Raw genomic sequence first — 26,583 nt, 5'->3', positions numbered from 1 at the left:
AGGGAGGGAGGGAGGACAAACGGACAACGGCATCTGGCAGGTGCTTGTCTGCCAATCAAGTGTGTTTTAATGCAAACACTGACCTCCTCCGTGCTCACCACTAGGCTGCGAGGCGGCTATAAATCCCCACCTTATTGATAAGAAAGCGGAAATACCGAGCTGAGTACCGAGCTCAATTTACCAACTGCTCGCCAGTTGGATAGTTGTGGGAACCTTGGCAAATTATTTAACCTCTTTGTGTTGGTTTTCTTGGTTGTCAAATGGGGCAGTGCCCGAAAAATAGATAACGTTCCTAACCCCTGGTACCTGCACATGAGTCCTTATTCGTCCTTATTCACAAATATAGGGTCTTTCCAGATGTGAGTAAGTCAGGATGAGGTCATTAGACCCTAATCCAATATGGCCGGTGTCCTCAGAAGGAGAGAAGGGATAGGCACAGGAGGGCACTGCGTGATGACAGGGACATACTGGGTGATGTGTCCATAAGCCATGGGACACCAAGGATTGCCAACAGCCACCAGAACCTAAGTAGGAACAAGAAAGGACCTTCCCCCTAGAGCCCTGCCAATACCTTAATTTGGAGCTTACAGCCCCCAGAGCTGTGAGAGAATAAATTGTCTGTTTGCTTCAATCTCCCATCTGTGGTACCCTGTCACGGGAGCCCCAGGAAACCAGCGGCCTCTCGGGGCTCCCGAGCTGGTCCAAGGCCCTGCTCCAAGTGTCCCAGGTGAGAGGCTGTGGACGCTGGGCCAGGGGACGGGAGCTAATGAGGTGTCAGTGGGGGGGGGACCTCGCAAAGCCCAACTCCCAGGCCCAAGTGGCCTTCATGCCTGCCAGTGCCTCTCAGGGGTCAGCCTGCCTCCCTAGCATCTTGGTGGCTGCTTTGGAAGAAGGCCACGCTCCTCAGCCCCCAGATGCAAGTTTCTGCTATGCCTTGCGGGGGGAGGGGGGGCTCGGGCCCCCTCAGAATCCCGTCTGGAGGAGCCACTCTCTTCCCACCCAAAAGCTATTCCTTTGAGGGGGACAGTTAAGCCCCATTATTCTGGAGGTGTTTACGTCTTGGCTGGAGAAGTGCTCCATTCCCCTGTGGGCTTAAACCCACATGAGCGCCCGTGCCTGCTCTGCTGGAGGGGGCCCTAAATGTCAGGCACCAGGTGGTGGGGGGGGGGGGGGCTGCTCCCCAGGAGGCTGAGGCTCACCGCCAGGGAGAACAGCACCGCCGGGGAGAGCGCCACAATCCGTCCCAGCCCGAGAGACAGCAGCACGGGAGGGGGCTCTCCGCGGCACCCCAGACCCGGCGCCCACGAGGCAATTGGTCTCCAAAAGACGGGCCCAAGTCCAAGGGCCAGAGCTCCAAATTCTTCTCCCATTTCCAATGGAAGCCGTGTTAGTTCAACACGAGAGCAGAGGCTGAGGCCGCGGGGGGTGGGAGCCCAGCGCCCACACATCCCGGAGTGGGGGGTCACGGGCCGGGGTGCTGGGCCGGCCTCTAGCCTCTCCTCAGGTGCTGACCCTTGGCCGAAGGCAACTCTTCCTTCTCACGCAAGCGGGAGATCAGAGAGATGCAAACATGTTGACCCCCTACTACGTGCCACGGCCTGGCTAGCTTGCGGCTTCTCAAATACTGCCCGTGTTGCAGAGGAGAAAAATGGAGGCTCAGAAAAAATAAAGAAGCACGAAGTGGAAGAGGCAGGATTCAAACCTGGGTCTGACCATCTTCCTGCTGGCAGAAAATCAGGGCTGGAGGCCCCCTCTCGTTCCCTGCCCAATCCCACAAGGAGCGAGAGGACCAGCACGGGTGGGACAGGAACCACAGGTAACCCTGTGTGCCATGGGGGATGCGGTGGCGGGGGGTTGGAGGGGAGGCGGTCAAGGGGGACTCCAAAGCTTGCCTACACAGCCTTCCCAAAGCAGTACGGGGACCAAAAGTCTACAGCCGTCGCCACGAATACCTAGAACAATGACTTCTCTCACCTCAAGCCCCCCTGCCACTTCTCCCTCAGCGTCCAGAGAGTTCCTCCAGTCTTGCCCCCCTACCCCCACTCCACCCCACCCCACCCCACCCCACCCCATTAGCATAGTGGAGGAGGAGACAGGAGCAAAGGTAGGTTCTGGAAGATCCTGGAAGGAGTTCTCAGGGCAGGAAATTTCAGTAAGCCAAAGGAGGCCATGGGAGCACAGAGCTGAATAAAGATCAAGGCCCCAGCCTGGTGCCCTGGCCGAACACTCCCTTGCAAGTCCCTTGGCCTCTCTGGGCACGACCTCCCTCCAGTGAATCCTGGGCACTCTGTGATCTGCCCTGTGATCATTTCCATGCACACGATCTGTGATCTATAAAGAGCAGCGCGAACAAGGGAACAGAAACTTCCGTGTTTTGAGGGCCAACTACACGCTAGGTCTCTGTTAAAAGCCTTCAACGCGTCATCTCAATCCTCAAGGCACTCTCCTCGGGAAGCGTGAATGCGGAGTTAGTGCTCGGCCGATATCCGGCCACTTGCTGGCATCCGGAGCCTCCCTTGCAGCTGGTTTGGGGCCACGCAACAGGTGACGCGGGTCACCTTCTGGCTGAGGCAGTTGGGCGTCAGCGTGCCTTTCCCACTTCTCTCCTCCCCTGGGCAGTAACTACGGATGCGAGAGATTCCAGAAGGCGCGGCTACAGAGACAGTGGAGTCATCATCAGCCTGGGTGCCTGGGTAACCCGCATGGAGCCGAGATCCGCGCCACACAAGGCACGTGAGCAGGAATTACACCTGCAGGGTCAGGCCACTGAGTCTGGCGTCGTACCTGTGCTATAGCCGCTGATACTTAGCTCAATCGTGTTATTGTCCCTACTCTGCTGCTTCTCACAGATAAGGAAACCAAAGCCATAGAGCCAGGAAGTGTCAGAAACAAGGTTCAAACTCACATCTGTGACTCCAACGCGCATCCTCTTCCAGAAACCTTTTGTTGCTTAGTAAGGTCATCGCCCTCTTGTAAGCAGCAGTTGTCCCCCAAAGCTTTCCCCCTCACTGTCCCTAGATTGGTTGGGAAATCCACGCAGGATGAAAAGAGGGAATCGCATAAGGCACTGAGCCTGGAAGATGGGCAAAGGCAGGGAGGAGAGGGCCTGAAGGAATCTTAAAGGTAGCTTTCCTGGGGCTTTGGAGCTCACAGGAGGTTCTGATACGAGACGAAGTATCACACCGTGGTTCGGAGCAATTGCTGGATGGGCAATCAGATCGACGTAGGTTCACATCCCAGCACGACCACCTGCTCATTTGGCTCTTCTGAGCCTTGCTTTGTAATCTGTAAAACGAGGACAATATCTAACCCAACCTCATGGGTGGAGGTGAGACGAAGCGTCGTCTCTCCCAAAATGTGTGCCACCCCGAAGACCATCCCTGGGGTGGCTCAGAGCACCAGCCTCGCTGGAGGGGGCGAGGGGGCGTCTGGAGGAGGCTGCCGCCGCCAGGGCTGCTAATTAAGCCCGGGACACACACCCGGCCCGGTCCGTGTCGCCACAGCAGACCAAGGGGCAGAATCCAAAGAGGGAAGGGTCAGCCAGACCTAATGCAACATAGCAGAGAAGCCCAGATTATTTACTGTACATTCAAAAGTGTCTTCTAGCAAGATGGCCTTTGATTTGGGTGAATCTGGGAGTTGTTTATCAGCTTAAACTCATTATCTGCACATATGGTCTTCATACTATGGCTGAGGGCGGGAAACAAAGGATGGAAGGGAAGGGATGGGCAAATTCTAGCTGATGAAATATCATCCCTCAAGTGCCAGAAACCAGGATATTTTCAGTGACGTCAAACTGGGCTTCCTGCCATGGGGATGGAACACACTCTCTCTCTCTCTCACACACACACACATACACCAAGCCACAGACTATCAGAGCTGGAAAGAATCAACATTGTCCCCTCCCATTTCACATAAGGACAGTGATGACAGGGAACATTTGTTGAGCAGTGACCGCATGCAGGGCACGGTCCTACACGTTTTATCTCATTGCCTCGTCACAACAATCTGATGAGATATTAGTAGTCCCATTTTGCAGATCAGGAAACTGAGGCACCAAAGGTTGAACGGCCTAAGGTCACACAGCTGATCAGTAGGAGAAAGCCAACATTCAAACCCGGGCAGCCCAGCCACCGCGCAATGCTACCTCTGAAGAGACGGCAACACAGGCTCAGAGAGGGGCAGTGACTCACTGAGGTCACACAGCTCCCTTTGCAACAGAATCAGGGCTCAAACACAAGTCTCTCTAGTTACGGTTCAGTGACCTTTCCACACCACCCTGTTGCCTCTCAGCACCTGCCCGCGTGCACACAACCAGGGAACACGTTTTTTTGCACATCTCCGAGTTGTTCGATTCACTAATTACACCAGCAGCCTTGGGTGCGGACGAGGGGCCAGGGCTGACCTGAAAATAAGTGCGGACGGGAAAGACGTACTTTGCCAGCTGCGCACATGGGGGCTCTCCATCCCATTCTCTCTTTTTAAAAGGACGTTCATTATCTGCACACCCCCGCCGGATTTGGGTCCAAGATGCCAGCTCGTACAGCAGGAGGAGCCCAAGCTGGCAGGTTTGCCTAATGGGATCAGGTTGCAGAAATACTCGATCGACCGATCATCTGCTCCGGGGGACCAGAGTGCTGGTTTCCAAGGCCCCCTCCCTTCGCTGTGTACCAGCTGAGCACGAACAAATGTTCCTGATTTTCCTTCTCTTGACTAATGAAATAGGCCAGAAGAGCAAGCCCTCTGGAAAGAGGGGTCCCTAAAAGGGGCGGCCCAGCCACCAACATTTGCTCTTCTCAGGGAAGGGGAGTGAGGGCTGGACAAGCATCCGGAGAATGGCAACACGTGAGCTCTCAGATAGACTCTGGGCTCCCAGCAGGCACAGGTCACTGGCATTACCTTCTCTGTCCAAAACAGCAATCTGATGGAGGATGGGAGCCTGGTTCGTTGTGTCGTGCAGGGGAGCGGAGGGCTGGGGCAAGACAGCAGGAGAGATGCCCTCCACTGGACTGGAGGCAGGGCAATGAGCTGCCTTCTGCCCTAAAAAGTTACACCCTCCTGCCTTTAAGCTGTAAGCCAGCCCAGAGCCTCCTGGGCCCACACGTTCATTTCACAGACCGGGAAAGCACGTTCGAGAGGGAAAGTGACTCGCCCAAAGTAGCACTGATGATCTAGAAAAGTTGGATTTCAAAGCAGCCCCCCTCCGAGATCCCAAACCTTGCTGCTTCCTCGCTTTCTTACTCCCTCCCACAGGGGGACATCATCCCTTGCCTCGACACCCCCTTCCCCACCTGTCCCTTCCCAGCACCCCGTGTTCCAGCCCACCCTCAGACCATTAAAACCTCATTCAGTATACTCAGTAGCTCTTTGCAGGCCGACATGGAATTTTCTTAAAGGTGGAGGGACTACTTCCTCGATGACCCAAAGTATCCTGCCTCCAACTCCAGATGAACTTCTGCTTCTAGAAAATGCCCTGATAGACTGCCATTTCAGCCTCGGGTTGGGTAAAGAGGTCCCGAGGTGCAGTGTTTGAATGGATTTAGGGACCGGGAGATAAGGAGACCAGATTTCCAAGACTTACGATTTTGCTGAATCAGAGATCTTGGAGTTTACACTGGGTCCACACGTGATATGCTAAATCCAAACACAAACATCAGCAGCCTTGGAGTCTCAAGTCCCTCTTCTCCTTAGGGCAGGTGGGGTGGGTTGTGGGTGGGACACAGAGAGAAGGGGGACAACACAGGAGCTGCAGGCCATCAGGGGCCCCAAGGCCAGGGCCGCTGTGGGCAGGCTTTCTTCTGCAGAAAAACAAGAGCCACTAACAACAAAACAAAATGAAAAATTCCTTTTGTTTTCTGGCCCCGTGGAATGTCTTGAAGACACATCCAGAGACATGGGCTTCTCCACCCTTTCCTCTGTCTCCTCCCCCCACCCCGTCTGTTCAAAATAATCATGCTGATCTTTCTTTCCGGCACCTCCGTCCTACGGTATTTCGGTAACATCCAGCAAAAACACCGGCTGGGCTATATGGAAAGCAAGAACCTCAACTAAACTCTCTTTCGGGGACCGCCCCATCTCTATCACCTTCGCAGGGGACTCTGGGGACAGGGGAGGGGAGGCGGCTGTCCAATGCGCACACATTTCTAGCCAAGAGAAAAATGAAAACGTCCCATGGCCAGTATTAGGCCACTGTAGTTCTTTGATCTGCTCATTTGTACCCTCTTGAGGTGTAGAGAAGGGGCAGGAAATTAGAGAGAGATAAGGCAACGGTCCCTCCAGGGTCCCTTCAATGCGGAACAGCCCCGCACATGACAGAGACCCAGATGCCAGCAGCCTTCTCGCTTTCCATGGCCTGGGCACAGATACGCAGACTCAACACACAGGAGCCCTGAGGTAAGAAAACAGGACACCCAGCAGGTTTCCACCAACTGTGAAATGACCAGATGAATGTGGCCTGTAGACTCAGACGCAGGCGAGAGGGACTCCTGTCCACCGCTGAGAAATTCCCACTTCAGCTCGGCCGGCTAAAATCTTCAAGGGGCCCTCATCACCCCAGTACTGTGCCACCCGGCTTACTTGAGCCCACAGAGAGGCTGGATAAGACCCCCAGGCAGCCCACACCAGGGAGGGATCTGGCCGCATCCGGGAAACAAAGGTATAACTTTTACAAAAAGGGTGCATTCAGCAATATGGGGTTCTGACTCCAAAGAAACCTCACAAGTTTACCCTCTTCTCCTCTTTCTCTACACCAATTCGCTGTTAGTGTAAAGTTTCTCTCCGTTTGTGTTATTCTGGGGGTGAATGTTTTTTTCACCCATACACCCTGCGTGATCCCCAAGATCACGCACCTCCTGACCACCACCGAGCTTTCCAGCACACGGTGCACCCCAGCTTCACGCTCGGGCCTCTCCCCCGCCGCCTGGCCCGGCCCGGGGTGCTCCTCCGCGCGGGCCCCCGCGTGTGTTGGAGGGTCTGTGGTTCCAGGTCCCCGATTTCGGTGCGTTTGTCTAGCAGGAACCAGGACTCTCGCCTTCCTGTGGGCGAAAGGGTCGGGGAATGGCTCCCCCTGGCGGGGGCCACCTCACTTCAATCCAGCGGGGATCCAAAGCTGGCGCGAGCCCGCCCGAGCCGAGAAACCCTCCCGGAGGATTCCTAGCACACCCCCTAAATCTGGATGTGCCAGACGCTCGGACCCACCGAGCCCCCACCGAGTCTGTGCTTCGCTTCCCCCAAACCGCGCACACCGCGTACCGGATGAGGGGGACCCGGGAGGAAAGCTTGGCGCCCCCGCCCCGCCCCGCTGTTGGGACCCCAAAGGCGGCTCGTGCTCCGTGCCCTGGCTGGGCCGGACAATCTTCCCTGCCCCGGTCCTCGCTCCTAATCCCCAGTCCCCACCTGATCTCCTACCGAGTGGCGTGGCGCGTACCCACCTGCCCCCCCCCCGCCCTCGGGGCGCAGCCCCCACTGAGACCCCCAACCTTGTTAATCACACCTGCCACCACCCCCCATCCTCCTGGCACCCTCCACTCACCCACCCAGAGCGCCCAGCGCCGACTGGGGCTGCACCTGTCCGGGGGGAAGCCTCTAGTCCGCGGATTCCCGGGCAGGGATCCGGGGCGGGGATCGGGGTGAGCACGTCTCCCCGGTCTCCTCCCCAAGCTGGTTGAAGTACAACTTGGTTTCTGGGCTTCCCCCCGGACCGTTCTGGGATCCCTCCCGCATGCCATCCTCACCCCGGACCGTGCCCAACAGTCGCCCGGGGAGCGCGCGTGGGGTCTCCAAGTCCCCGGGGGCACAGCAGCGGGGCGCGCGGAGGGCACGGAGGTGCGGACACCCCTACCTTCCAGCAGCCGCAGCGGGACCCCACGCCAACTCCCGCCGGCGGCCGCGGGGGAAACTTTCCCCGGGCGGAGAGGCGCGCTTGCAACTTGTTCGGCGCCGGCTGCCTTCCTGGCGGCGGCGGCGGCGGTGGCGTGTCCGAGGGCCGGCTGGCGCGCGGCGACGGTGGCGCTGGCTCGGGGCTCGGGGCTCGGGGCCGGGGCTCCGGCGGCCTCGCACGGCTCCGCTGCGGATCGCTCGGCGCTGCGTCCACCCCGCAGCCTGGAGCCCCCGAGACGCCGGCGGCAGCTGCAGCCGCCCGCCCGCCCGCCGGCCCCACCTCCCAGCCACCGCTCCGTCCCTCCCTCTCCCCCGCGCTCCCTCCCCTCCCCAAACCTCCTCCCCGCCAGTCTCCAGTCGCCGCCGCCACCGCTGCCGTGGCGGCCGCCGAGAAGGCACGTCTCCTCAGGCGGGCTGCCCCTCGCCTCCTCCCTGCCTCGGTCTCCGCCTGCGTTGCAGCATCCAGGCCTCGCCCCAGGGGCCACCCTCAACCCCGCTCCGGTCCTTCATCCCCTGCCCGCCTCCGCGCTCGGCTCAGGGGCCCTCGCTTCGTCTGAATTCGGGAGATCGGCTGGGGAAGTGGGGAGAGCGGCATGCTAGACCCGGAGTATTTTGTATTTTTTTCCCCGGGGAAACTTGCACGCTGCCCTCCCCCCCGCCCCCCATAACCGACTGCAGGGTTAGAGGCGGGATGACTGTCCCTCCGGACCTCGCTGCTTCTCCTGGGCTTCCTGCTGTCCTGGAGTACCTGTTGAAAGCCAAGGGGATTCACCCTCCCTAGGGCTGCTTTGGACTGTTGCAGATAACGGAGGCCCCTGGCGGGGGTGAGGAGGGGGCGGGGCTGACCCCAGACCCGATGCAAATGACTTGATTGCGAGAGGCCAGACCTGTGTCTCCGATCTCTGGACTTATCTTTTCATCTTTGTTCTGCGGTCACAGCCACACAGCCCCTCCGCAGCCCCTGACACATGACTTCACTGAGACACTTAACCTCTGAACCTCCCCGGTGAAGCGGCAACCCACCCCCCACCCCCCCCCCCCCCAGCCCCAGACAAAACGCGCAGGCAAGGAGATCAAAGGGGACAACCCAAGTGAAAGTGCTTGGTAACCACCCCCGCCCCCAGGAGAGGGGCTCTGGATGCCCACCCCTCTACCCTGGGGAGCTCTTTTTTGAGTTCCAACTCTGAAGCTGCCGCACTCGCACTCGGGCGTGAGGGCCCTAGAGTAAGCTCTGAAGCCCATTGGTCAACTGATTCCCACTAAAGAGTGCGTTGACTGATAGGCTTTGAACCTATTACAGTCTTGAACATGAATGTTGGTAATGCTGGGCCACGGGGCAGAGTTTCCAGGGGCAGGAAAGCACTCTTTCCTCCTCCACTTCCCTGGAGAAGGATACATCCCTCCAAGGACTTCCAGGATGTCTGGTCCTTTCAACCTGTTCACCAAGTCTCTGGATAAGACTGACGAGGGTCTAATAGAGTAGAGGTGTGACCAGGGAAAATAAAACCAGGATCCACCTTTTCAAAGGGACGCAGAGTGAGTAATGCTTAACCCAAGGGGAGAAGATCTCTAATAGCCCAATTTCTGTAAAACAAAGACAAGGAAAACTCTAAAGGGATTCAGCCTCCACGTTCACCCCTTCAGCTGCCAAAACAGGGTTGGGGGAGGCTGACCCTTCGTGCTGAGAAACCCCACAGGCTCTGCGTTTATGGAATGCTGTTGGAAGGGGCTGTCTGTGTGGGCCTCCTTGGACGCGAGGCGCCACATAAATTTAAAGAGGAAAAAGGCTGAGTCTCTAGTGAGGGTGCGGGGGCCTGGGAAGTGCAGGCCAGAGACAGCAGGAGGGATGGATAGAGTGTGTGAGGGTCTGGGGGGATTGGCAGGAGCAGGCAGAGGACAGTGAGGGCAGAGCTGCCGCTTGGACAACTGAGACACCCGGCTGGGAGGAGAGCTCCAGTCCCAAGTGAGAGTTTCCCAGACCACAGCCCTGCTCCCGCCTGCACGGAGTATCTGTGCACCAGATAAGGCGGTTTGCCTAATAGCTTTCTTTAAATCAACTCTCGTTTTGTTATTTTGTTTTTACATAAATGTGCTTGTTTTTACAAAGAAATGTTATACCGTTACCATAAATGGAAAGCCAGCATCGCATTACTAGAAATAGAAGGTCCCATAAAAATAAATACAATGAAAATAAAACAGTGTTATTAAATTCTAACAATGTATATTTAACCGCCATAAAAAAAAATTCCAACAAAATACTGCTGCCTGAGGAGGTGCTGAGCCCAAGGCCCCACTCTCTCATAAAGGGAGATTAACAAGGGCTCGAAAGGTGTTAAAGACACATGAGCAACAAACTGAGACTCCAAGTTGTGATCAAAAGGGTTGAAAGAGAACAGGAAAGGGACCCCCCGCCCTGCCCCCCGGGCGCACACACAGAATTCCAGCTCCTCACAGGCCAGCAGGGATGTTGAAGGCCCACGGATGAACGCCTTCAGTCTTCTTGAAGGCCTCTGATGCCCCACCATCAGGAAACACAATCCTGAGTGTCCAGGCAAAAAGCAGTTGTTGGCCAAAGAACCCCCAAGAGCTGAGTTCCGGACAAGAGGAGGTGATCTTGGTTTTGTAAGAAGTGGGCCTCTCCTCCATAGGGTGACCCTGGGGCAGCCACTCCCTTCTCTGGCCTCAGTGTCTCCACCTGTACAGTGAGAGGCTTGGACAAATGGTCTCTGGGATCCCCTTTGCTTCTCTTTGATGAGAGCAAAACAGGAACCAGGCCTCGGCTTATCAGGAAATGGAGAAGGAGAGAGTTTCACTGGGGAGGGAGGTGGAGAGGAGGAGGCTCGGAGAGGGAGAAAATGTTGAGGAGGGGTAAGGACGAGGGTCAGCACTCCTCAGGAGGGAGCAAACGGGGTGTCAAGGCCACTGTTGACTGACTGGAGTCTCACAAACCCAGAAGTGGCCCAGCCTAGAAGGTTCTAGATTCCCCATTTACTCATTCTGGAAGGAGCCTTGTAGAGAATCCAGTGTAATCCAACCACTTCCTGCTACAGATGGAGAAACTGAGGAAGAACCACGGACTAGATCCTGGTCATGGTTGGAGAGCTGGGTGTCGAACCAAGGCCCTTTCAACTCCCCCCACCCCGTGTTTGGGGTTCTAGTAGAAATGGTTCTTCTGAACATATTCAGCTCTCCTCCAAGGGGCTCTTAGACTTTGTTTTTCTCTGACATCTGGAAAAAACGTTGAGCTGGCTTGAAAGACCCAAAGTCGCCAGAGTGCGGCCAGCGCTGGGCAGCCCATGTCACTGGACAGGGGATTCCTGGAGCGAAGCATCCGCACACCTGCACCCTGGGGACACTAATGCAGAGCAAACAGCCCCAAACCAGGAGTCCACAGGCCCAAGTTCCAGTCCTGGCTTCCGTGTTCCCATCTGTCAAATGCCACATCTAGGTGCGATCAGTGGGTTTCCAGTTAGACTCACAGTCCTGTCCCAAGTGCCTAAGGAGTGTTGGGCGGAGAGGGGGAGGTCTCCCTCCCAGCTTTCACCAGAAACACGTTCCCTTTTCATCTGTGTTGTATGATGGTGTCTCACATGAGACTTCAAGGAGAAAGTGTCCTTCACTTACAAAGAATTTGAAATCACTAGAAGGGGTGACCTCTCGCTCCTAACCTTTATAAATTTACGGCCGGTTAGACTCTGAGCTTCTCAAGGACAGGGACCCTGCCTTGTCCACGTCTGGCTCTCCAGGACTTTTTAAAGTCAGCGCTCAGAGGGATGTTAGAAGCCAGTTCCTAACCATGCCACCTTGGGCCAGCCACTGCGACCCTCTGAGCCTCAGCTGATACATTTTTAAATGGGAATTACAACCACATCTCTGGCATTGGGTGGCGGTGAGATTCTCAGGGAAAGCTCTCAGCATAGCCCCTGGCACATAATAAGTGCTCAATAAAAGGCAGCCGAATGTGGGAAATGGGTGAATGGAGGATGCTGGAAGCCCCGGGTGCTTTCCCCAGGAGGCATCTTCAATCTCACAACCCAGCATTTCCAAAGCAGTCTGCATTTTAAATATTTAATCATTGCCCCCCTGAGGTTTTTTTTTTTTTTCTGAATTGTTTCTTCTCCTATGTAATCTACAATCATTTCCCCCCAAATGACAGTTCATTAAATGTTGCACTGAGCCTGATTGAATTTGTTTCTCTTTGCAATGATTTTCATAGAATAAATTTGAAAATCCTAGGAACGTCCTTTGGGGGGTTGAAGAATATCCCTCTGACAAGCTGCCCCAGGCCACAGCCAGCCTCTAGGAGTGTCTTCAGCCAAGGGCTTGCCAGGCCAAGGTCCTCCTTCCCCCGCCCCAGGAATGCAGCTGGCTAGGAGCTAGAAGAAAGTAGTACTGACTCTCTCCCCACCACCCTCTACGGGGGGGGGGGGGGGGGGGGGGGGGGGGGTAGTGGGGGGGAAGATGTAGATTCTAAATGGCTATGCTGGGAGGGACCTGGGGCAGAGCTTCTTGGGTGCTTCCTAGCCCGGCTTTCCAGAAAACAGCTCCCTGGAATAGATCCTACCAGATAGGGAGACTGCTGAACCCTCATCATCCGCCTTCATTTTTTTTGTTGTTGTTGTTGTTAATTAAATGATAGTAATATACAATACTAATAATTACCATCCATCCGGGAGTGTTTTCTAGTGTGGAAGCTCAGGTTGTGAGGGCAGGTAAACCCAGGTTCCAGGCCTGGTTTCTTTGTTCATCAGCTGTGTGGTTTTGGGCAAGGCACTTCCCCTCTCTGTGCTTTTAGACTCCTAATCTTTAACAGGAGGAAAGTGCACCGTGCCAAGCACTGTGACAAGCTTTCTAAGGACTCCATTAGGTAGGGGTGGCTAGGGAGCCTGTTTTTACAGAGACAGAAACCAGAGATCCACCCAAGATCACCCAACAAACAAAGAACTGAAGTTCAAGCCTTTCTCCTTTCACTTCCTTTCTCTTTTCGCCTCCAGCTGTGGGTTGGGGTGAGGCTCAGAAGTCCTGGGGCCAGCCTGGCATTGAACTTTCCGGCCATGTGGCCTTGGCCAAGCTGAGCCTTCCTGGTCTTCCTCTTCTCAAGGGGAATGATAGCACCTACCCCCCCCCCCCCCCCCCCCCCCCCGCCACGCCGGGTCACTTATAAACACCGGAGGAGAGGACGTCTGCAAAGGAGGCTTTGGCAACCAGAAAGCACATCACAGGGGCACCTGAGCGGCTCAGTCTGTGGAGCACCTGACTCTTGATTTCGGCTCAGGTCACGATCCCAGGGTTGTGGGATTGGATTGAGCCCTGTGTCGGGCTCTGTGCTGAGCATGGAACCTGCTTGGGATTCTCTCTCTCTCTCTCTCTCTCTCTCTCTCAAAAACAAACAAAACCCACGGCACATACCCAATGTATTTTATTTATTTATTTTTTGAATCACCTTTATCATCCATGTAGAGCTGCTGAGATCACATCTGTGAACTGCCTCCATACCTGGACGCCCAAACCTGCGTAAGAAGAAAGAACGCGTTGGTCCCCGCCCTCATTTGGAGGATTGACAGGGAGCAGTCAATACAACCAGCAAATTTTTAAATTTAAGACAGCTTGTGCAACCCTCCTCCACAGACAAAAGTGCTGAGGTCAAGCTGCGGTTGGGCAGGGGCGACCCGTTCCAGATCTGCCAGCACGGTTTGCCTTTAGAGTTTAGGGAAGTTTGGGTCCTGCTTTTCCCAAGTCAGTGTTCTGCTGGCCAAACGTCTTGCCTCATTGTTTGCGCTCCAAGCTTTGGTCGCTGGAAGATACCCCCTCTGCCCTGTGAGCTCTTAGTTCCTACCTCTCTGCTCCAACCCAAAGCCTCTTGGGCCCACCCTTCTATGCTCTCGTGTAAACAACCCCCACAGAGGAGGAACAGGAAGGCAGGATACCTGCAGGAGTTGCCCCGGGAAGCCGTAGGGCTGGGTCCACGGCCAAGGGCCCTCCTGCCCTCGAGCAGCGGACGCCCTGTCTGGGTCGCTAAATCCAGCCATGAAAGTAAAGGTTCTGCTCAGCTTCCTTGCAGTGCCCGAACGTCACAGCCCTTGGACTCTGGGATGGACAAACCTGGGCTGAAAGGTCAGCTCACCGTGACCCTGGGCAAGTCACCCAGTCTGCCTGAGACTCAGCTTCCTCCTCTGCGAAATGGAGATAAAAGCGGCCTCACGGGGGACCGGGAAGGATAATTGAAGTAACACGTGGAAAGCGCTTGCCGAGGGCACACGGCATGGGGAGGACTGTTGCACCTACCTGCCTTGCAGACCAAGCCTCACCCATACATGAGGCTTGGAGAGCCTGCGGTGTGCTCCAGGGGAGGCAAAGTTACAAAGGCCGCAGGCCAAGAACTCTACTGAGCTCCCACTAAGTCCCCCGTGCCTTGTTCAGCACGGTGTCTGTGTTAGTTCCTCTCAACAACCCCTTGAGGAAGCACCTGCTACTGTCCCCATTTACAGAGGGGAAACCTGAGGCTCAGAGGTCATTACTTGTCACTCTGCTGGTGAGCGCGAACCCTACGGCAGGCATATTCCAGAGCCCAAGATTCTGTATCTCGAGTCATGCTACCTCGTGCCCATTATCTCTGTGTTGATGAGCAAAGTGACGAAGTCAGGTTCAGATTGAGTCAGGTTCGGAGTGACTCCTAGAGCCGTGCAAGGGTGGGGGGGGTGGGTGGGTAGGGGAGAGCCCAGATACCCTGCGATGGCCGGGACTTATTTACCTTATATTACAGAGCACTTGCCACGCACCAGGTGACCTGCTAAGTACTTTCTGACGATTCACTACTGTCATCATCCCCGTTTCACAGGTGGGAAAACTGAGGACATAATGGTTGAGGACTTTGACAAATGTTGCTTAGCTAAGAGGCAGAGCTGAGATTCAAACTTGAGGAATCTGGCTCCAGGACCCACATCTATACGTGTGTGTGTGTGTGTGTGTGTGTGTGTGAGAGAGAGAGAGAGAGAGAGAGAGAGAGAGAGAGAGTCAGGGGATGTGAGTGTTGGTGTGTGCGTGTGCGTGTGTGTGCTTGTATATATCTACGCTGATTAATGGCGTCTCTATTTTTCTTTTCAGAGTGAGGCTGATTCATTCACTTACCCAGATGAATGTTCACATCTCGACTGACTTATTTAATGAGAACAAGTTCATGTGCCAACATGCGAACTGACCCTCAAGCCCCTTCCGCCGAAAGAATTTGGACTGTATCTCGTTCTTGAGTTAACAAGCCCTGGATGAGGATCGCTTGTTTTGCACAGCGATGCCTGCTGGCCTCGGCTAGCGTTCTGACAAGAGGCGGGGGGGTGTGAGAGCTCGTGAGGGAAGACGGGGAAGAAGGACCCCCACAGGGGAGCCAGAGGAGAGCGTGGCACAGTTTATCAAAAGTGATTTTACCCCACCGGCCGTCTTTGTGGATGAGGAAGCCCACGGATGGCAGCGGGGCAGTGGCTCGGCCAAGTTCATCGGCTGATTTACAGCGGAACTGGGGCCCGTTTGTCCAGCTGTCTACGTCTCTCCATCTAGTTCTTCTTCTTCTTCCCGGGTTTCCTCCTTCTCCGCCACTGCCTGCCTGATTCCTTGCTTTTTATTCCAAATGTGTAAGTCTCTAATAAACCTACAGACAGGCTGATGCCTGATTTATCCCCAGTTACAGAGGAACCAGAGCCAATTATAAGGTGGATAAAAGGCCCCATGTGCAGTTTTTAGAAATGCTTCCCCAGCACAAACAGCTTAACTCCGTAAAGCTCCCCCAGAATGTTTGCTTAGTGGCTCCATTTTTTAAGAGGCTGACCTTTGCTACGAGACCTTGGGTCCACTCAGATGATTGCAACATCGCAGGTGGGGGCTCCCCACTGAGTGTGCACGAACCAGCCACTTTGGGACAGCCTTGCCCCGTGTTTAGCGCTCAGGGTCTGGCACCTGGTAGGGGCTCCATAAATACCTAGTGAACGAAGGCATGAATCAGATCATCAATAAGGGTTAGCTTTAGCAAAACAGAATGAGGAGATTAAATCCTCCGAAGGGAGAAACTATCAAATAGCATATCCTCCCTGGCCAAAAAGATCTTGTTATTCTGATCAGAGCTCCCTGTTACCAGAGAGGCCGTGTTGCATTTGGGGGCACGATCCCCCAAAGTAGAGGTTCTGTCCTTCCGGTCCATACCTTAGAGTTTCGCCTGTGTGCCAGCAACTATGCTGGGTAAACACTGGGCGTATAATAGTGAATCCGACAGATGTGGCCCTGCTTTTATGGCGCTCACAGATCACAGGGGAAGGCTGTCTACATTGGGATTTACTAGGCATTCAGCTGCCCTGGGAAGACAGAAGTGAGCCCAAGGCAGGGAAAGACCCCTGAGACCCCACTTATGGGAACAATGGGTCATTCTCCCCTCCTGAGGGGCCCAGCCGAGGAAAGCAACTGCAGTTTATTGGAGATAAAAAACCCCGAACAATCCATACCCTATTTTCTATAGTCCGGAGCCACTGCCCCTAAAACAAACTTACTAACAAGAACTCAAGGGACCAGTTAAGCCCCAGGACAGCTCCCTGGAGCCCCAAGTACACCCAACACCTGGAGGCGGTCTGAGGGGCTGGGGTTGGGGGTTGAACACACTGAACATCAGCAAGTCGAGATTCTACTTCCAACCTTGCTGGCGATGGGCCAGTGATGCGCTCGTGGCCTGGACGAGCCCCTGCCCTTTCTGAGTTGTCCGGGTTGCGTGAGATGAGCCCTGAGTCCCTTCCAGCTCAGACCTTCTGCGGTTCTATGAAGTGCCTCTCTTTTCCCTGTCCTCCCTGCCCCTCCGCCTGGCGTCCTTCCACTTAGGATCATGATGTGCCCGGGTTGTCCTGGGTAACTCTCAGTAGTGTGCGCCCGCCCTCAAAAGCAAGCTTCCTGGAGAAGGACTGGCCACAGGGCGCACAAAGACTCGGCCGACCCCAGGCCGGGAGGGGACCGCAGCTTACGCTATTAGGCCCAGAAGTGAAAAGGCAAAATACCAGTGCCGGTGGTCTATGGGGAGCAGGTGGGCACGGGGCTCAGGTAGACCCTGCCTCTCCACACTTGGCCTTCCTGTGGCTTGCCAGAGATGGCGATCCAGGCTCTTTCTCTGTGTCAGCCATAGGGGAGCCCACTTCTACTAGGTGTTTCCCCACAGAGCACCCCCACCCCTACACAGACCCCTGAGAGCCAGGGTGGAATACTGGTGAGAGGTCAGGCTTGCATTTGCCCTTGCCGTTTTCAGAGTAAAGGCCAAAGTTCCGACAATGACCTACCAGGCCCAGCCTCATCCTTCTCCCACCCATTGCCTTATATCATCTTCCATCTTCCACCTTGCTTACTATGCTATAGCCATAGGGGCTCTTGGCCATTCCTCCAACACCAGCATGCCAGACACGTTTGCACCCCAGGGCCTTTGCACTCGCTGTTCCCACTCCCTGGACGCTTGCCCTGGAGAGCAACATGACTCACAGTCTCATCTCTCCCGAGGCTTCCCATAAAGGTCACCTTTGCAGCAAGGATTACCCTGCCCACCCCATTTAAAATTGCAATCCTGATACCACTAATCCTGCCCTCGTTTACATAGGACTTGGAGTCTTCTAAGGTTCTGTCCCATGCGTTCATTCATTCTGTTAGCGGATAAGCTTGTTGTGGATGGAGGTCACTGTTTTGTTCACTGCTGTATCCCTGTACCTGGAACGATGCCCGGCACAAAGAAGACACAGGATGGGGAATGAACGAATGGATGGTTACCTCGGACTGGGGCTCATTGAGAGCCGACGCAGTGTTGGCCCTGACTGGGGACTTCCCGGTGCTAAGCCCAGTGCTAGGCACCGGAAGCCAGTTAGCTGCTCCATCACTGAGCTGCCATCGGTACGACAGGAGCTCACAGTTGCTCAGCACTCACAAGGCCAGGGGCTGTTCTCAGCGCATTGGATTTACGAAACCATTTAATCGCTGCAACTACCCTCAGTGCTGGGGCCGGATATCAGCCCCACGTCCAGAGGGGACACAGAACACTGAAGTGGGTTTCCCAAAGTCTCAGTGTTGGCAGGTGGCAGAGCGGGGCTTGGGTTCAGGGGCCTGGGCTGCCCTCAGGGAGCCCACAGACCGATGGAGGGGACAGACACCACTTTGGTGACTTGTGCGGAGACCAAAGGACAGTCCAGGCAGGCCGAGGAAGCAAAGAGGAGACCCTGACACCAAATACAACCAGGGAGGCCAAGAAAGGCTTTGCATGAAAAGTGATGCTTCATCGGCTCTTAAGGGATGTATAGGAGTCCGCCAGCAGACGAAAGGGGGAGGAGGTCCCGTGTCAAAGGGAGGAGGGTATGAAACAGCCTGAGAACCTCCTGGGGATTGCGAGGGATTCATAATGATGAAATCATGGGATGCCCGTGGCAGAGGGCGTGGGAAGCCAAGCCAGAGAAGTAGGTAGCAACCCGTGAGTGCTAAGCTAAAGAATTTGGCTTTATGAGTTTTGGAGGCCGGGGGCTCAAGTCGGGTAGTGAATTCATTCATTCATTCAACAAACATTTTTAAAATGTTTGCTATGGAACAGGCACAGTCCCACGTCTGGGACCTGCGTTTGGAGCTCACTTCTAGGAGATAGGAAAGGTGGCTGGCTCAAATCCTGACTCACAGCAGAGGTTCTATGGTTGACCGCTAATGGAATGCATGAATGAATGAATGAACTTCATTCCTCTACCCAGCTCTCTAGGCGTGAAAATGAAACATCGCATAGAAGCTTTGCGCCCTATTCCTCCAAGCACCCACTCCTCTGCCCACCCCCTACAAAGGAATGACAAAAAGAGAGACCCATTAGGACCTGGGTAGACTTCCAGAGACCATCACCAAGGGCAAACGCCTCTTCCCTGCTCAGGTTCATCACTGGCCCTGGTGCTCCTCACAGAGGAAGACAACCTGACCCTTGCCTCCTGGTGCCCCTTCTCCCTGCCTGGGCTCAAGTCCCCAGCACAGTAAATCGCAGGACAGAAAAGACAGGACAGGCAAGCTTGCTTGTTTGTGGGAAGGTTCATTTTCTTCTTATTATTAAATGTTTATTTATTTTTTTACAGAGAGACAAAGAGAGAGACAGAGCGCAAGCAGGGGAGGGGCAGAGAGAGAGGGAGACACAGAATCTGAAACAGGCTCCAGGCTCTGGGCTGTCAGCTCAGAGCCCGACGCGGGGCTCGAACCCACAAACCGCGAGATGGTGATTTGATCTGAAGGCAGCCGCTTAACCGACTGAGCCCCCCAGGTGTCCCTGTGGGAGGGTTCATTTTCAAGCGGGACTTAGAAACGGGATTTATTTTCTTTAAATCTCCCGCCTGCCCTTTTGCTTCAATTTCCTCTAGTTCATCTTTTGTTTACAGAGGTCTGTTTGAGCCTCCCGGGGACACACGGAGAGGCCCCCCCGAGAGGCAGGCAGGCAGGCAGATGTTTATCGTGTGCCTAGCGCATGCAGGGCAGCATCCTAAGAAGTCACGTCAGAGGGCAGGCCAGGAGAACGAGAGCGACCGCCAGCAATGCTCTCAGCCAGGAGCTCTGTTCCCAGCTCTATGGGTGTCAGCTCACTGAATCCACAGACAGCTCTTATCAGCCACTCATACGATTACAGTCCATTTCACAGAAGAGGACCCTATGGCTCTGAAGGGAGGCTTACTTGTCCAGGGCACAGTGCCCTCGGCCACGACTCTGTGACAGGACAGGAGGCCCATGTCTGGGTCTGGGGTGGGAGCGGGTGGTTAGTAGCAGGTGCGACAGGGACTATCTATGTGCACCTGCTCACAGCATAAGCAGAGCCTGCTCATGGACGAGGTGCGTGTGGTTGTTTCAAAATATGTCCCCAAGTCCCTTCAAAGGTAGAGCCTAATTCCCTTTCCTTGGAGCGTGAGCCTGACTTAGTGATTCCTTGTAACAAATAGAACGTGACAGAAGTGACTACGTGTGACTTCTGGGACTAGATCACGAAAGGCATTTCAGCTTCCTCTTTCCTTTCTCTGTCTCTGCCTCTCTCTCTCTGTCTGTCTCTGTCGGTCTCTCTCATGACTCACTCTTGGGAAGCCAGCTTGCACGAGAAGAGGTCCATGTGGTGAGGAACTGAGGCCAACAGCCCCATGGGTCTGCCATCTTGGAAACAGGTCCCCCAGCCTCAGTCCCGCTTTCAGATGACCACGGCCCCAGCTGACCTCTTGACCACGAGTTCACAAGATGCCCCAAACCAAACAACCTGGCCAAACATCACGAATCCCCGACCCACAGAACTGTGTGAGAGATTGTTTTATGCCTCTACCCGTGGGGCTGCTTTGTTTTGGCAGCCCTGGATAATTAACGGAGGGCGGGCTGGCCTTGGGAGGGAGATGCTCCCGGGACCTTAGGGCGAGGAGGGCAGAGGAGGGGGCTCCATGGAGGACGGCTGTCCCTTGAGTGGATGCGTTGGATGTAAAGGGACTATGATGATGATGATTCCGGGGAGGGGGGGGGTGTTGCATACACTTGCCGAGAGCTTCTCTTGCTTTACTGGTATCGTCTTCATAACAGCCCTGTGTAGTGAGGATTCTTCATCACCTTCTACTTAAAGACAAGGAGACAGAGGCTCAGAGGGGTCAAACGTGCTCCCTGAGGTCACAGAGTCCATGCAGAACAGTCAGGACTTGGCCAGGGGCAGGCTGAACCCAAAGCTTGTGCCCTCAACCACTATGCTGCCTTGAGACGGGGAAGCGTGGTATTCAGAGGGATCTCAGGGTGGGGGAACGTGAGAGAGGGCCAGGTGGGTTGGTTGCAGTCTGCTGCTGCGGAAAGAAAGAGCTGGAAGTACTTGGAAGCAGGCTTCCAAGTCCAGCCATGAGCAAAGGCCGTGTGGGTGGTCACGACAGGGACAGGGGCACCTTCCCACCCTGCTAAATGGCCCCAGGAAGTAGGTTGCTCGGGTTCGCAATGTGTGCTGTTGCTGCGGGAGCTTAGGGTTGGCCCATTTGACGGGGTAAAGCCAGGCCGGCCCCCAACTACAGTGAAATACTACGGAAATGCATTTCCCCCTCATGGGATAGCTCCAACATTAACACGCTTCTTCTAAAGCTTTTCCACCAAAGTCACTGCCATTTGAAAATGAGTCCCCGGGATCGTTGGGGTCTAGCCAGGAGGAAGGGGCAGGCAAATACGGACAAGGTCCACCCAGGGCCTTGAAGGATGACCTGGGAGGAGCACCATGCCTTCCACTCACCGTCTTTTGGTCAGAACCCGTTCGGCGGCCACGTCCAGGTGCAGAGAAGGACGGGAAATGCAGTCCAGCTCGGGAGCCACCTGCAGTCACGAACATACGGAGGAAAAGGACACAGGTTCGGGGAGCCACCAGCAGCCTCTGCAACAGGGGGATACTGGATGGGGCTTGACCCAACAGGCAGGAGACTGTAAGCTGAATCCAGACTGACCCCCTTTTTAACCTTTGAAAGGTAATGGACATCTTCGAGAACCTTGAGAACGCCCCCCAGCAAAATATGCCTACACGTAACTGTGATGGACTGAATGCCCCTGTCCCCTGCCCCTTCCCCACCAAAGGCCTATGCCGAAGCCCTCATTTCCAACGGAAGGGGAGCCTTTGGGAGGTAATTAGGGGGTGAAGTCTTGAGGGTGGCACCCCTGTGAGGGGGTTGGTGCTCTTCCAAGAAGAGAAAGAGACCCGGAGCTTCCTCCTTCCACCACGTGAGGATACAGTGAAAAAGCAGCCATTTGCAAATCAGGAAGAGGGTCCTCACCAGACGCCACATCTGCGGGGACCTTGACCTTGGACTTCCCAGCTTCCAGAACTGTGAAAAATAAACGTTCCGTTGTTTAAGCCACCCAGTCGATGGTATTTTGTTACAGCAGCCCGAGCGGACTAAGACAATAATTTTGCATACAAGTTCAGGAGCTTTACGAAGCCTTGGGCATCCATGCACGTCAGGTTAACAATTCCCGGATTAGAAACGGTTTATAAATGTATTAATCGTTGCAATTTAGGTCTGAGCTTCCCAGCAGCCAAAGCAAAAGGGGGATAGTGGGTTCTATAGCTCTCATTTGTCTCAGGGGTTGGGGCGGGGGGTGGGGAGAGAATTACCAAATCCTTTGAAAAAGAAAAATCTCTTTCCTGGCACCATCGTCTGGGAGAAATGTATCTTTGGGCGGGAAAATAGTATCTCTTATTTTGCCACTAGGCTGGAGCGCGGGTTGCCTGGGAATCCCAACCTGGCAAGATGGCAAGGCCACCTTGAAATGCAAAACACGGCCAGCCTCCTTTCCCCAGGGACGCGCTGTCTTCCGCCCCGGGGCGTAAATGCGGCTCAGAGTTTTGAGGCAGGTTGCTAAACAGACGCACACGACATATGGAAGACCCCGGGGGGTGCCGCCGCCACCGGGAACCGCTCCCAGCCGCCAACCTGCTGCCGCCGCCACCGCTGCGCCTCGCGGTCCCCACCCCACAGCCCAGACCCACATCCTGCCTGGCTGCCCAGCGAAGGAGACCGGGGGCAGGGTCGGGGTGACCTTTCGGGGAGCGGACAAGGGTCATCTCCAGGGCCTTCGCGCGGCAGGGGACAGGCGTCCCGCGGGGAGGGGGGCGGGACCGGGAGGGGCAGGGGGCGGGGAGTCCGCCTCCCGCTCAGCCCCGCCCGCCCCCTCCCTCCCCCTCCCCCCTCCCCCTCCCCTGCCCAGCTCGCCTTTACTGACTCTGGTTTCTTTATTTCCTTTCCGGGGCCCTTCTCATTTTTTTCTCCTTTTCTCTACCCGTCCCTGTCGCCTGGAGCTCTCTCCGTGTTACCGTCGTGCTGATGGGGACTCGGCCCCATCTGTGTCCTACCAGCCCGTCGTCGCGTGGTGTCTGTTTCTCCCCGTATCTGCCTCGCTGTTCCTCCACTTGCTCCCTGGCTCTTTCTGGCCCTTTCCCTTCGTCTGTCCACCCCCCTCTCTGTGAGTCTGTCCGTGTCCGTTTTTCTGTCTTTTGTGAGTACTTTCTCTGACCTGACACTGACTCCCTTCCTTTCCTCCTCTCTGGTTTCTCCGTCCAGCGGCCCCACTCCTTCCCTCAGTCCCTTCCTCCGCCTTCTTCCCCCCTCCCCCTTCCCCCCTCTTTCCCCCCTACCCCTCCTGCCCCTCTTCCCTCCCTCCCTTCCTCCCTGCTCTCTTCCCTCCCTCCTTCCTCTCTTCCCTCCCTCCTTCCTCCCTATCTCCCCTCCATTCCCCCTTCCCTCCCTCTCCCTCCCCTCCACACCCCACTTCTTCTCCTCCTCTTCCCTTACTCCCTCCCCCTTCTCCCCTCCCTCCCCTCTCCCCCTCTCCCCTCCCTCCCCTCCTTGCCTTTCTCCCACCCCTGTCCTCCCTCTTCTCCCCTCCCCTTCCTCCCTCCCAACACCCTAATCCCACCTACCCTCCCTCTTCCCTGCCTCCCTCCCCCTCCTTTTCCCTCCCACCTCTCTCCCAGTGCCCCCTTCCTCCCTACCCTCCCTCCTTCCCTCTCCCTCCCGCCTCCTCCCTCCCATCTCCTGCTTTCCTCCTCCCTCCTTCCCTCCCTCTCCTCCTCTCAGAATTTTGGCTGTGCATCTCCCTCTCTTCTACTGGTGTCAGTCTCTGTATCCATGCCTCTCACTCCATCTTCCTTTCCTGAATCTCCCAGAGGGGGGCTGGGGCCCAGAGAACCCTGATGTGAAGCACAAGGACAGTTAATCAATTCCGAACCCTGAATCTGGGCCTTACACATCCCCCCTTCCCCACAGGTCACTCTGGTCTCTGGGACACCCCCTCGTCACCCTCCGTCCCTCCACCCAGCACATGCACACAGAGTGGCCCCGGAGCCCAGCCTGGCTGCAGGCCTGGCCGTGGTCCTGGCTCTACTCCACTCCTGGCTGGAGTGCCTGGTTGCCATGGTTACCGCAGCTCTCCTCAGAGGCCACAAGGGACGGCTGGCGCTGGTGGCTTGGGTTAACTGGGACCAGAAACACCTCCCTGGCTCCCGTGCCCCGCCTCAACTGGCCTCTCTCCCTGTTTCCAAGGGATTCCAGCCTGGAGAACCCACCATAATTCTCTGGGAGGCCGTACAAAAGGACATTTCTGGCGGTACATTTAAAAAGAGAAGTTAGACCCACAGCTCCCTCATTTCAGCTGGATTCACGACCAGGACACCGTTAGCCAAATGTGGATCAAAGCTGCTGAATCCCTGGTAACGCTCATTCACCCATGCACGCGTTCATTCATTCAAATACCTGGAGGGACAGGGCTGGATAAAGACAGGTGTCTACCTTTGAGCACCCCACAGGGACAGAGGACTCCGGAAACGTCAACCTGCCCGAGTCTAGGGCGTCTACGAGGTCCCCCAGAGGACAGGGTAATGGTTCGCCCTAGAAGGTGAATAGGGGTAGGAGAAAGAGAACGACTGGGATTTGAGTACAAATGGTGTAGCGTGTGCAAAGGCACTGGGGTGGGGAGAATGCCACAGTGCGGGTCCCGGTGAGCTCCATGAGGGCGGTAGCCTCCGTGCCTGATTCAGAGTCTGGCAGAATAAAAAGTACACGAATGCTCAGGGAGCGAATGAATGAATGAATGAGTGAATGAATGAGTGAATGGATGAGCGAGCTGCAAGAGGTTCCGTGGAGGCCGGAGCACAAGGCGCGTGAAGGGGGTCAGGGGAGAAGAACTGGACAGATGTTTCGGGGCGGGTTTTATCGAAGGCCCTTCTGCCCAGGCCACAGAGTTGGGACTTCATGCCCCCGCCCGCTAGGGGCTTCGTTTGTTTGTTTACTTCTTAAAGCACCATCACTCTGGCAGCTGTTTGCAAGACAAACGGGAGTTTGAAGTTGTGAGGTTGACTCGTCCAGGGCTGAACTGTTGATTTTCCTTCCCCGCCCCCCCCTTCCAGCCCCCACTAAGGCTGCACGAAGCAGGAGGAACCACAGCCTTCTCTCTCCAGTTGATAGCAACTCCATCCTTCCAGTTGGTCAGGCCAAAACCCCTGACGTCATGCTCGACTCATCTCTTTCTGTCACCCCTGCATCTGAGATGTCAACAAATCCTGTTAGCTGCACTCGCAAAACGTGCCTGGAATCCAACCACTTCTCCCCACCCCCACCCCCACCATCCCGGTCCAAGACACCGTCACCTCTTGTCTGGGATATTCGGCGGCCCCTAACCTTCCGTTTCCCCCTCTTCTTACCTCCCCCCTACCCTAAGTCTCCTCTCGTGCAGCAGCCAGAGCGATCCTGTTAAAATGTAAGTCAGACCTTGTCACTCTTTAGCTCACAACTGAGATGACTCCGTCTCAGGCGGGGTAAAAGCTGAAGTCTGTCCTGGCCCAAGGGCCCTGCGGGCTCTACCCTCTAGCCCGTCCCGTCTCTGATTTCCTCTCCTACAAGTCTGCACCCTCTCACGTACTACGCTCTGGTCTCCTTACTTTTCTTCAAACACTTCAGGCAACTGCTTGCCTCAGGGCCTTTGCACTGGCGCTTCCCACTGCCTGGCACGCTCTGCCCCCAGATGGCCTCCTTACCTTCACAACCACTCCCTGCACATCTTCATTCAAGAGTCATCTTCTCGGTGAGCCCTGCCTGGTCACTGTATTTGTTTCCTGGGGCTCCCGCTACAAAGTGGCACAAACGAGGTGGCTTAAACAACAGAAATCTGTTGTCTCCCAGTTCTGGGAGCTACAAGTGCTAGACCTAGGTGTTGGCAGGGTTCGTTTTTTCTGAGGGCCGGGAGGGAGAACCTTGTTCCGTGGTCATCTCTAGCTGTGGGTGCTTTGCTGGCCATCTTCGCTATTCTTGGCTTGTGGCTCTCTGGCTTCCTCTTCACGTGGTGTTCTCCCCATGTGTATGTCTTGGGTCCAGATTTCCTCTTTCCATGAGGACGCAGGGGAGGGGGTGGGGGGATGACCTCATTTGAACTAAACAAATCACAGCAAGGTCACATTCTGTGGTACCAGGGTACCCACAAATTTTGGCAAATGAAATTTGTGGGGGAGACACATTTCTACCCATAACAGCCCCCAAATTTAAAATTGTTCTCTGATCTCCCCAATCCAGTCTCTATATATGTCCTTTTTTAAAAAAAAATTGTTTTTAACCTTTATTTATTTTTGAGACAGGGAGAGACAGAGCATGAACGGGGGAGGGTCAGAGAGAGGGACACACAGAATCTGAAACAGGCTCCAGGCTCTGAGCTGTCAGCACAGAGCCCGACGCGGGGCTCGAACTCACGGACCGCGAGATCGTGACCTGAGCCGAAGTCGGCCGCCTAACCGACTGAGCCACCCAGGCGCCCCTATGTCCTTTTTTTTTTAAAGTTTATTTATTTATTTTGAGAGAGACAGAGACAGCACGAGTGGAGGAGGGGCAGAGAGAGACAGAATCCCAAGCAGACTCCCTGCTGTCAGCTCAGAGCCCGGCATGGGGCTTGAACCCATGAAACGGCGAGATCATGACCTGAGCGGAAGCCAAGAGTCAGACGCTTAACTGACTGAGCCACCCAGGCACCCCTTTATGTGTTTTATGTGGGGTGATCATCATCTCACATCTGCATAACTTACCTGTGGGGGTTATTTACCCCCCACGCCCACCCCCAAGCGAATAGAAGCTCCACGAACACAGGACTTGTTTTGTTCCCTGAACTATGCCAAGGGCCTAGAACATGCTGGACCCATCCTGGGATCTGGTG

At 55.4% G+C, this 26,583-nt stretch overlaps 1 protein-coding gene and 1 long non-coding RNA gene across 7 annotated transcripts in view; both read right to left on the bottom strand.

Annotated features, from left to right (window-relative positions):
* Positions 1-8,131, bottom strand: part of TSPAN18 (tetraspanin 18) — a 186,207-nt gene extending 178,076 nt beyond the window's left edge. For all 6 annotated transcript variants that reach the window (XM_047877823.1, XM_047877824.1, XM_047877819.1 and 3 more), the window contains exon 1: positions 7,841-8,131. The gene's annotated coding sequence lies outside the window, so the exon portion shown is untranslated. The remainder of the gene's footprint in view (positions 1-7,840) is intronic.
* A 10,946-nt stretch (positions 8,132-19,077) lies between these two features.
* On the bottom strand, positions 19,078-22,969 carry LOC125176437 (uncharacterized). Its single transcript, XR_007156244.1, has 4 exons — positions 22,903-22,969; positions 21,663-21,713; positions 21,131-21,210; positions 19,078-20,478 (listed from the first exon to the last, which is right to left on the bottom strand). It is a non-coding gene; the product is annotated as an uncharacterized LOC125176437 (long non-coding RNA).
* Between the last annotated feature and the right edge of the window lie 3,614 nt (positions 22,970-26,583).

The sequence above is a fragment of the Prionailurus viverrinus genome, chromosome D1, assembly GCF_022837055.1.
Source record: "Prionailurus viverrinus isolate Anna chromosome D1, UM_Priviv_1.0, whole genome shotgun sequence".
NCBI lineage: Eukaryota > Metazoa > Chordata > Mammalia > Carnivora > Felidae > Prionailurus > Prionailurus viverrinus.
The sequence above is the reverse complement of the archived record's forward strand: the minus strand, read 5'-3'. Positions and strand labels throughout refer to the sequence as shown.